Raw genomic sequence first — 12,793 nt, forward strand, 5'->3', positions numbered from 1 at the left:
ATCTCAACACCATTTAGCTTTGCCTCATTGAGACAAGAGATCACTTTTAGCATGTAATCTCTAATTGGCTCCCTAGGTTTCTACTTAAGGTCCTTAAAAGTATTGATTGCTTTCATTTTAGCAGACCTTGTTTATGTACCAAACATCTCATGTAGGTGCAACATTATGTTAGCAGCATTACCCATGCCTTCGTGCTGCTTTTGCAATATATTGTTCATAGAGGCCAGTATATAGCATTTAGCCAGGTCATTTGCATCATGCCACTTTTTGTGATATTCAATATCTTGTGGAGTTGATTGGGGAGTTAGTGCTTCAAGCTCATTGTCAAAAAGAACCCATGTGATCTTGTCATAATTAAGGATGATATTAAGGTTTCTTTTCCATTCAGTGTAGTTATCACCATTCAAAGTGCATTTGTTCAGCAAAATTGAAAGTGGATTCATATTTGTGATATAGTTATGTTTCTGGAAGTACATTTTGAAATTATGTAAGCATACTAGTTATTTATGAACCTTGAACATTTCATGATGCATATATGGATGATGACAATACATAAAACCTTGTAAATTATATTATTAGTTTGACGGTCATCTACCTTTTTGTAATAAATTAACCGACTATGGGCTGTGATAATTTACTACTAGGCAAATTAGGACCTTCCCACTTAACTGTGTTGCCCAATATCTTCATACTTAACATGGTTAAGGAGCACGTTCATTTGGTCCGCTAAGTTTACTAACAAAGCTATTGTAAGCATGTTAATAATAAATTCATGTTGCATGTTGAGTGTAATAGCAATTGTTTCATTCTTTTAAGTTCCTTACTTAGTGAGCCTCTATGGGAGGTCTCACTTTAGAATCCACCTAAAAAGATTTATCCTTTCAGAGATCTAGTCCGTCATGATTTAAATTCACGTCCGCCTGTAAGGAGTGACATGTTTCACATGCCAATAGGCCAACAATGGAGACTGTGGGTTCTAGGATTACTAGCATCCTCTCCTACTCAATATTTTTATACTTAGAGTTTTGATTGACTTTTTACTGGATATTCTAGATGCATATTTAAAATATCCTAAGTCAAATTATGGGCTTGGTTTTGTTTCCAACTAAACGCTTTTAATATATAAGTAAGTCCATATAACCATCTTGTCTAGATGTGATTTATTTTCCCATATTTATTATGTATCTCATAACATAAAACTCCTTTTAAACTAAAATACATAATGTATGCATAGCATTCCTTAAGAGAAGTTGGCACCTTAATTCTAGATGACATGTTTTCAAGTATACAAATAATATATAACATGTAAAACCCGACCCTATAAATACATGTCATAACATACATGCATTGAGTAGCATGTTATTACGCTAGAAAAGCACCTAAGAATAGACGAAACCTGATATTGTACCTAACGGTACACTTAAATTGATTTAACCTCGAACTAGTTCAAATAGGAATTGTATGATGAAATTTAATATTTTATAGTCCAAGAATGACTAAAAATTATTGTTCGGAGTTCGAGGGTTCATTTGGGGTAAAATTGAAAATTTTGATATTCAAGGGCAAAATCGTCATTTTGCCACCTAAGATAATAATTTGATCATGGAGTGAAATTTTTTTTACCAAGATTAACTATTTGGAGTATAATTTAATGATAGGAAGTGAAACAGTTTAATTCTGGTGATTTCTGGAGTGTAGGGGCAAAATCGTAATTTTACCACCCACGGACAAAATTTGAGATTTTGAGAGAATTTAGATCAAATTTGACAAATTGGAGAATGGTATGAGTATAAAGGATGAAAAATATGTCTATGAGCAATTTTTCAGTTTTTTGGGCAAAAATGTAATTTTTCACTTTTACGGGGGCAAAAGTGTAAATTTCAAAAATTACTCCACCGAGACTTTGGATAAGTCTGAGAATTTTATCTAAGCTATGGATATGTGGGACAAGTGTATGGTGAATATTTGGAAACAAATGGATAAAATTTTAAAAATGGGCCAATGGGAAAGTGACACGTGGCATTGTTTTAATGAAATAATATTATTTTAATGAAAAGTCAGCCCATTTAAACCCAAATTTTGAGTGCTGGCCGGCCATAAGGAAGAACAAGAGAGGAAATAGAGAGGAAAGGAAGAAAAAAAGAAAACCAAAGAGAAACAAGAAAATTCAAAGGGAAATTCACGGTTTTCGACCGTTTACGCGTCTAACGGTAAGATTTTTCGATTTTAGCTTGATTTCTACCTTTCCTATGCCTTTATTTCCATTTAGCATGCTTGAGGAGAGAGATCAAAAAGTGATATCAAGGTCTGGACGAAATTCTAGGGGAGAGAAATTGAAATTTTTAGGTTTTGATTTTTAGTTAAATTGATAGTTTTAGTTAGTTAAATGTGTTTAGAAATTAAATTGGGCAAGAAATCATTAAATTTTCACAATACCCACTCTTGGCTGGATGCTCAATGCTGTACAATGATGATGAATTGATTTTATTCTAAGGGAAATGAAGAGAAAATGATGAAAAACGATTAAACATGATAGAAAAACAAAGTAGAAAATTAATCGAGTTAATGTCCCATTTTTGGCCGAATTTTCCAAGGAAGGGAGTGAGCTGATTTTGTTGTTTTTAGAAGGTTATTGGCTGATATTTAATGGTTAGAAATGTTGGAGAGAGAATGGGATGATTTAGAGCTAAAATGGAGCGCGTTAGCAATTTATCGGGCAAAGTGCCAAAAATAGGTTAATACTGCGTTTAAGCCGGTTTAGGCTATTGCATTTCATACCATGCATTAGTATAGGATTTAAGTTAATTATATAGTGATTTAGCATCAATGTGATGAATTGTGTAAATTTTTGTAATGTGTCTAGGAGGAGAGCCTTCCGGAAAAGGCAAAGAAGTCGTACCCGACGAGTAGTGATCGGGGCGCTTAGAAAGCTTTTAGTTTGTACAAACGGTGAGTAAACTTATTATTATTGTAAATTATCTAGAGTTTATTTTTAAATACCCTTTATGTATTTTATGAAATGAAAACGGGATTTTTGATGTTTTAGGAATAAATGTGATCAATAAAAATATATTGTATTGATTATGAAATTGAGTAATTGGAGGCTGCAAACTGACTTGAAAAATATATATTTTCCTAGGAATGGCTTATGAGAAATGAGTATATGTGGCTATATTTTGTGAGTGCATTTGGAAAATTTATATAAGTTGATTTTACTATGCAGGCTGGATAAATAAATAAAAGCCGCGTTATACTGTCGAAATTTTATTAAAATTGGTGGGTTAGTCACTGCAGTGACGGGTTTCCATGGACTGCCTATTAGAGGGGCACGGTAAACCCAGTTATATAGTTACTCCGGTTGTAGAGGCGATGAGGGTAACTCCCTGGGTAATATTAGAGCTCACTTCACGTCGAACCCCCACGTGAATGTGTAACTCGGCCAACGCCAAGGAACGGCTGGTTTTTAAAAATAAAAATGTGTTTCACGTGTGAATATTTTAACACCCTTGGCGGACTCGGTTAGATACCTCGGCCAAGGTATCCCCGAGGATTAGTTTTGGCTTGAGCCTTGTTTTAATAAAAGACATAAGCCTTAACAATTGTTTTGGTAAATTATAAATATTTTATGGTTTAAGAAATAAATTGGAAACATTATGAAATGGGTTGAAATTTGTTGTTTAAACTTGCCTCCATTTTACTCGCCTTTAGATATTTATGATAATGTCTGTTTACTCATTGGGATTGTAAAATCTCACCCAACTCCTTTCCACCCATTTCAGGTTCAGTATAGACTGTAGATAGCTTATCTCATCGAGGACTACCATTGGATCTGCATTTTCCAAACCGTAGGTTCACAGTCCTCTTTACTTTTGTTTATTCGGGGGCCCTCTTGTTATTGTAAATTAAATTAAATATTTTGGCTTACTGTATTTCAGTATGTATAAATTTATTTAGCTTTTACGCTATAAAAATTATTCACGTATAACTCTATAAATATTGTTTTATAAGAAAACAAAATATTTTCCTTAATATTTCTTTTATTTTCTTATTATATTCAAATAACCGTAATTTCGTTTTAAATGAAGATTTTAGACTTTTAAACTCATTTTTAATATGAATTATGTGTTTTGTACTTGTATATTACGTTTTAGCCAGTTTCGAAATTTTTGAGAAAAAAATGACCAAAATACCCCTGTGTGGCGAAAATTTTATTTTGATTGTTTTTTATCTAAAATAGTATATATTCTCTAAAAACTCGATATTTAACAATGATTGCTCACAAGAAAGGAAAGAAACTGATATGTAAGCCTTGTGGGGTTCCGATTGGCATTCCGGATAATGAGTGTCAATCGGGATGTCGCGACGATTGTCATGGGCCTGGGGGAGGTTCTGGGTCGTGACAATTCTATTGGTATCAGAGCTTTTAGTTTTAAAGATAAGAGTTTTTGGTTTTAAAGTGGTTTTCAAAAATTACAATATCAGTGTGGCCCCGGATTAAGTTAAGTTAGGTTGAATAGAATGCATGCATTTTCATATAGAGCCTAAAGTTCCCTAAGCTTGCTCGTTTTCTCTTATAGATTATTATGCCTCCTCAACGCGGACGCCCACCTCTCACTAGATCGGTTGGGAGGGGAAAAGGTCGTTCCCAACGTCGTCAGCTAAATGCAGTAGGGGAAGAATCGGCTGCGTCAACCATTCGGGCAGCACCTGCTGCTGAGCAGGCCGATAGTCCTCCACATCCTCCACCTCCTCCGCCACCTACAGGTGTTCCCACCATGCCTACTGAGGCAGCACAAGCATTGGCAGCTTTCTTTACCGCAATGGCTGGTGGAGCTCCGACTGGTCAAGTTTCAACTATAGTACCACCAATTACTCCTTTAGTTCCACCACCGGTACAAGATGTATCCATTTTCAAGAAGCTAAATGAGGCTAGACAGCTCGGTTGTGTGTCTTTCACGGGTGAGTTGGATGCCACTATGGCAAAGGACTGGATTAATCAGGTTTCATAGACTTTTTCTGATATGAGATTAGACGACGACATGAAACTGATAGTGGCTACGAGATTATTAGAGAAGAGGGCTCGTACTTGGTGGAATTCAGTGAAGTCTCGTTCCACTACTCCTCAGACGTGGTCCGATTTTCTCAAGGAGTTCGATGGTCAGTATTTCACTTATTTTCATCAGAAAGAAAAGAAAAGAGAATTTTTTAGTTTGAAACAGGGGAATCTAACTGTAGAGGAGTACGAGACTCGTTTTAACGAGTTGATGTTATATGTGCCGGATCTGGTGAAATCTGAGCAGGATCAGGCCAGTTATTTTGAGGAAGGGCTCCGTAATGAGATTAGAGAGCGGATGACAGTGACTGGTAGGGAGCCGCATAAGGAGGTGGTACAGATGGCTTTACGGGCTGAGAAGCTCGCGATTGAGAATAAGAAGATTCGGACTGAGTTTGCAAAAAGGAGGAATCCTAGTATGTTTTCTAGTCAGCCAGTAAAAAGAGGCAAGGACTCAGCGATTTCAGGGAGTACTACTTCTGTTTCCGTGACATCTCCTCGACCTCCATTTCCACCATCACAACAGAGACCTTCGAGGTTTAGCAGATCTGTTATGACTGGTTCTGGGAAGAGTTTCGGAGGTTCTGATCGATGCAAAAATTGTGGGAATTATCATAGTGGGCTATGTAGAGGGCCAACAAGATGTTTCCAATGTGGACAGACGGGTCATATTAGGAGTAATTGCCCACAATTAGGACGAGCCACGGTAGTTGCATCATCTTCACCAGCTCACACTGATATACAGAGGAGAGATTCTTCTGGGTTGCCACCGAGACAAGGAGTGGCCATACGGTCCGGTGTGGAGAGTAATACCCCGGCACATCCACCTTCTAGACCACAGACTCGTACCTCGACAAGAGTTTTCGCTGTGACGGAAGATGAGGCACAGGTCCGACCTGGAGCAGTGACAGGTACTATGTCTTTATTTGATAAAGATGCTTATGTTTTGATAGATTCTGGCTCAGATAGGTCTTATGTGAGCACCACATTTGCATCAATTACTGATAGAAACCTGTCACCATTAGAGGAAGAAATTGTAATTCACACCCCTTTAGGAGAAAAGCTAGTTAGAAACAGTTGTTATAGAGACTGTGGGGTAAGGGTAGGCGAGGAAGAATTTAGGGGTGACTTAATTCCTCTAGAGATCCTGGATTTTGATCTAATATTGGGTATGGACTGGTTAACTGCACATCGGGCGAATGTGGATTGTTTCCGAAAGGAAGTTGTTCTTCGAAATTCGGAGGGAGCAGAGATTGTGTTTGTAGGGAAACGCCGAGTATTACCGTCTTGTGTAATCTCGACCATCAAAGCTTCAAAATTAGTGCAGAAAGGGTATCCGGCTTATTTGGCATACGTGATTGATACTTCAAAGGGGGAACCTAAGTTAAAGGATGTCCCGATAGTAAGTGAGTTTCCTGATGTATTTCCTGATGATTTACCGGGACTGCCTCCTGATCGAGAGCTTGAGTTCCCTATTGATTTACTTCCGGGTACTGCACCTATTTCTATCCCTCCATATAGAATGGCTCCGGCAGAGTTGAAGGAGTTGAAAGTACAATTGCAAGAGTTGGTGGACAAGGGTTTTATACGTCCTAGTATATCTCCGTGGGGAGCACCGGTTTTATTTGTGAAAAAGAAAAACGGTACACTTCGGTTATGTATCGATTACCGATAGCTTAACAGAATGACCATTAAGAACAAGTATCCGTTACCGAGGATTGATGATCTTTTCGATCAATTACAAGGAGCTACAGTGTTTTCCAAGGTTGACCTAAGGTCTAGGTATCATCAGTTGAGGATTAAAGAACAGGATGTACCCAAGACAGCGTTCAGGACTCGGTACGGTCATTATGAGTTCTTGGTCATGCCTTTCGGGTTAACTAACGCACCGGCAACTTTTATAGATCTCATGAACAGGGTGTTCCACCCTTACTTGGACAAGTTTGTTATTGTGTTCATTGATGACATACTGATTTACTCGAGAGATAATGATGAGCACGCTGCCCACTTGCGTATAGTATTACAAACTTTGCGGGAAAGACAGTTGTATGTAAAGTTTTCGAAGTGTGAGTTTTGGTTACAGGAAGTGGTATTCTTGGGACACGTAGTATCGAGAACTGGAATATATGTTGATCCTAAGAAAGTAGAGGCAATTTTACAATGGGAGCAACCTAAGACAGTGACGGAGATTCGTAGTTTCCTCGGATTAGCCGGTTATTATCGGAGGTTTGTTCAGGGGTTTTCCTTAATAGCAGCTCCTTTGACCCGTCTAACTCGTAAGGGAGTTAAGTTTGTGTGGGATGATGTTTGTGAGAATCGATTTCAGGAGCTAAAGAACCGGTTAACCACCGCTCCCGTTTTAACACTTCCTGTTAATGGTAAGGGATTTGTAGTATATAGTGATGCCTCAAAGTTGGGGTTGGGGTGCGTATTGATGCAAGATGAAAAAGTTGTGGCTTATGCTTCTAGACAGCTAACGAGGCATGAAGCAAATTACCCTACCAATGATTTAGAGTTAGCAGCAGTGGTGTTTGCTTTAAAAATCTGGAGGCATTACTTGTATGGTGAGCATTGTCGGATATTTACGGATCACAAGAGTTTAAAATATTTGCTCACCCAAAAGGAGCTTAATTTGAGGCAAAGGCGATGGTTGGAGTTGATAAAAGATTATGACTTGGTGATAGACTATCATCCGGGAAAGGCGAACGTTGTAGCTGATGCCTTAAGTCGTAAGTCTTCATCGTCTTTAGCAGCACTTCAGAGTTGTTATTTTTTAGCATTAATAGAGATGAAATCTCTTGGGGTCCCGTTGAGAAATGGTGAGGATGGATCCTTATTGGCAAACTTCATTTTGCGACCTTCGTTACTTAATCAGATCAAGGACATTCAGAGGTCTGATGATGAGTTAAGAAAAGAAATTCAAAAGTTGACCGATGGGGGAGTCAGTGAGTTCAGATTTTGAGAGGATAACGTCTTGATGTTTAAAGATCGAGTTTGTGTTCCTGAGGGAAACCAGTTGAGACAGGCGATCATGGAAGAAGCCCATTCATCTGCCTATGCATTACATCCCGGAAGCACCAAGATGTATAGGACTATCAGGGAGAATTATTGGTGGTCGGGTATGAAGCAAGACGTAGCAGAATTCATAGCAAAGTGTCTCGTATGTCAGCAAGTTAAGGCGGAGCATCAGAGGCCAGCAGGTACACTTCAGCCTTTACCTATTCCCGAGTGGAAATGGGAGCATGTAACTATGGATTTTGTTTTGGGATTGCCGCAGACACAGAGGGGAAAGGATGCGATCTAGGTGATCATAGATCGGTTGACTAAGTCCGCTCACTTTTTAGCTGTCCATAGTACATACTCTATTGATAAGCTGGCTCAGCTCTATATAGATGAGATTGTGAAGCTACATGGAGTTCCCGTTTCTATAGTGTCAAACCGAGATCCTCGATTCACTTCTCGATTTTGGCCAAAATTCCAAGAAGCTCTCGGAACTAAGTTGAGATTTAGTACTGCTTTTCACCCACAAACGGATGGTCAATCCGAAAGGACTATACAGACTTTGGAGGATATGCTACGGGCTTGTGTCATTGACTTTACTGGGAGTTGGGATAGACACTTGCCGTTAGTGGAGTTTGCTTACAACAACAGCTTCCAATCTAGCATTGGTATGGCACCATACGAAGCTTTATATGGAAGGAAATGTCGTACTCCACTTTGTTGGGATGAAGTGGGTGAAAGAAAGTTAGTTAATGTGGAATTGATCGAGCTAACTAATGACAAGATCAAGGTTATACGAGAGAGGCTAAAGGTAGCCCAAGATAGACAGAAGAGCTTTGCAGATAAACGGAGAAAAGACTTAGAGTTTGAGATCGATGATAAAGTTTTTCTTAAAGTTTCTCCTTGGAAAGGTAATAATTTGAATACTTTGAAGTATTAAATCTTATTGATTATATTATCATGATAAATTATGGTGTTTTATTGGATAATGAAAGGTGTGATTCGATTTGCGAAGAGGGGAAAGCTCAACCCGAGATATATTGGACCATTCCGAATCATTGAAAGGATTGGACCAGTGGCTTATCGGTTAGAATTACCTCCAGAGTTAGATCGGATCCACAACGTTTTCCATGTCTCCATGCTTAAGAAATATGTACCATATCCCTCTCACGTCCTCGAAGCACCTCCGATCGAGTTGCATGACGATTTGAAGTTCGAGGTACAACCTGTGAGTATCTTGGATCGAAAGGATCGAGTACTGAGAAACAAGAGTATTTCAATGGTCAAAGTCTTGTGGAAAAATGCTCGAATGGAGGAAATGACATGGGAAGTAGAGCATCAGATGAGGAACCAATACCCGCATCTATTTGTCGAATCTGGTAAGTGAAATTTTGAGGTCAAAATTTTATTTTAAGGGGGGTAGAATTGTAAAACCCGACCCTATAAATACATGTCATGACATACATGCATTGAGTAGCATGTTATTACGCTAGAAAAGCATCTAAGAATAGACGAAACCTGATATTGTACCTAACGGTACACTTAAATTGATTTAACCTCGAACTAGTTCAAATATGAATTGTAGGATGAAATTTAATATTTTATAGTCCAGGAATGACTAAAAATTATTGTTCGAAGTTCGAGGGTTCATTTGGGGTAAAATTGGAAATTTTGATATTCAAGGGCAAAATCGTCATTTTGCCACCTAAGATAATAATTTGATCATGGAGTGAAATTTTTTTTACCAAGATTAACTATTTGGAGTATAATTTAATGATAGGAACTGAAAAAGTTTAATTCTGGTGATTTCTGGAGTGTAGGGGCAAAATCGTAATTTTACCATCCACGGACAAAATTTGAGATTTTGAGAGAATTTAGATCAAATTTGACAAATTGGAGAATAGTATGAGTATAAGGGATGAAAAATATGTCTATGGGCAATTTTTCAGTTTTTTGGGCAAAAATGTAATTTTTCACTTTTACGGGGTCAAAAGTGTAAATTTCAAAAATTTCTCCACCGAGACTTTGGATAAGTCTGAGAATTTTATCTAAGCTATGGATATGTGGGACAAGTGTATGGTGAAAATTTGGAAACAAATGGATGAAATTTTAAAAATGGGCCAATGGGAAAGTGACACGTGGCATTTTTTAAATAAAATAATATTATTTTAATGAAAAGTTAGCCCATTTAAACCCAAATTTTGAGTGCTGGCCGGCCATAAGGAAGAACAAGAGAGGAAATAGAGAGGAAAGGAAGAAAAAAAGAAAAACCAAAGAGAAACAAGAAAATTCAAAGGGAAATTCACGATTTTCGACCGTTTACGCGTCTAACGGTAAGATTTTTCGATTTTAGCTTGATTTCTACCTTTCCTATGCCTTTATTTCCATTTAGCATGCTTGAGGAGAGAGATCAAAAAGTGATATCAAGGTCTGGACGAAATTCTAGGGGAGAGAAATTGAAATTTTTAGGTTTTGATTTTTAGTTAAATTGATAGTTTTAGTTAGTTAAATGTGTTTAGAAATTAAATTGGGCAAGAAATCATTAAATTTTCACAATACCCACTCTTGGCTGGATGCTCAATGCTGTACAATGATGATGAATTGATTTTATTCTAAGGGAAATGAAGAGAAAATGATGAAAAACGATTAAACGTGATAGAAAAACAAAGTAGAAAATTAACCGAGTTAATGTCCCATTTTTGGCCGAATTTTCCAAGGAAGGGAGTGAGCTGATTTTGTTGTTTTTAGAAGGTTATTGGCTGATATTTAATGGTTAGAAATGTTGGAGAGAGAATGGGATGATTTAGAGCTAAAATGGAGCGCGTTAGCAATTTATCGGGCAAAGTGCCAAAAATAGGTTAATACCGCGTTTAAGCCGGTTTAGGCTATTGCATTTCATACCATGCATTAGTATAGGATTTAAGTTAATTATATAGTGATTTAGCATCAATGTGATGAATTGTGTAAATTTTTGTAATGTGTCTAGGAGGAGAGCCTTCCGAAAAAGGCAAAGAAGTCGTACCCGACGAGTAGTGATCGGGGCGCTTAGAAAGCTTTTAGTTTGTACAAACGGTGAGTAAACTTATTATTATTGTAAATTATCTAGAGTTTATTTTTAAATGCCCTTTATGTATTTTATGAAATGAAAACGGGATTTTTGATGTTTTAGGAATAAATGTGATAAATAAAAATATATTGTATTGATTATGAAATTGAGTAATTGGAGGCTGCAAACTGACTTGAAAAATATATATTTTCCTAGGAATGGCTTATGAGAAATGAGTATATGTGGCTATATTTTGTGAGTGCATTTGGGAAATTTATGTAAGTTGATTTTACTATGCAGGCTGGATAAATAAATAAAAGTCACGTTATACTGTCGAAATTTTATAAAAATTGGTGGGTTAGTCACTGCAGTGACGGGTTTCCGTGGATTGCCTATTAGAGGGGCACAGTAAACCCAGTTATATAGTTACTCCGGTTGTAGAGGCGAGGAAGGTAACTCCCGGGGTAGCATTAGAGCTCACTTTACGTCGAACCCCCACGTGAATGTGTAACTCGGCCAACGCCAAGGAACGGCTGGTTTTTAAAAATAAAAATGTGTTTCACGTGTGAATATTTTAACACCCTTGGCGGACTCGGTTAGATACCTCGGCCAAGGTATCCCCGAGGATTAGTTTTGGCTTGAACCTTGTTTTAATAAAAGACATAAGCCTTAACAATTGTTTTGGTAAATTACCAATATTTTATGGTTTAAGAAATAAATTGAAAACATTATGAAATGGGTTGAAATTTGTTGTTTAAACTTGCCTTCATTTTACTCGCCTTTAGATATTTATGATAATGTCTGTTTACTCATTGGGATTGCAAAATCTCACCCAACTCCTTTCCACCCATTTCAGGTTCAGTATAGACTGTAGGTAGCTGATCTCATCGAGGACTACCATTGGATCTGCATTTTCCAATCCGTAGGTTCACAGTCCTCTTTACTTTTGTTTATTCGGGGGCCCTCTTGTTATTGTAAATTAAATTAAAGATTTTGGCTTACTGTATTTCAGTATGTATAAATTTATTTAGCTTTTACGCTATAAAAATTATTCACGTATAACTCTATAAATATTGTTTTATAAGAAAATAGAATATTTTCCTTAATATTTCTTTTATTTTCTTATTATATTCAAATAACCGTAATTTCGTTTTAAATGAAGATTTTAGACTTTTAAACTCATTTTGAATATGAATTATGTGTTTTGTACTTGTATATTACGTTTTAGCCAGTTTCGAAATTTTTGAAAAAAAAATGACCAAAATACCCCTGTGTGGCGAAAATTTTATTTTGATTGTTTTTTATCTAAAATAGTATATATTCTCTAAAAACTCGATATTTAACAATGATTGCTCACAGGAAAGGAAAGAAACTGATATGTAAGCCTTGTGGGGTTCCGATTGGCATTCCGGATAATGAGTGTCAATCGGGACGTCGCGGCGATTGTCATGGGCCTGAGGGAGGTTCCGGGTCGTGACATAACATCATTTATATAGATAAATATAAATATATATAATAATAAGCCACATTAATGTCCATCCTAGAAAAAAATAAAAAAAAATTACAACTTGTAATTCTCTTCAATCTTGCTTGCTTCCGCTGCTTGGTAGGATCACATCCATTTGGCACTCTTTTGAATTTTATGACTATTTAAAATCCCCAATTTTAATTTTAATTTTAACCCAATTTAAGAA

Source organism: Theobroma cacao, chromosome 4 (genome assembly GCF_053813885.1).
Source record: "Theobroma cacao isolate CCN51 chromosome 4, ASM5381388v1, whole genome shotgun sequence".
NCBI classification, from domain to species: domain Eukaryota; kingdom Viridiplantae; phylum Streptophyta; class Magnoliopsida; order Malvales; family Malvaceae; genus Theobroma; species Theobroma cacao.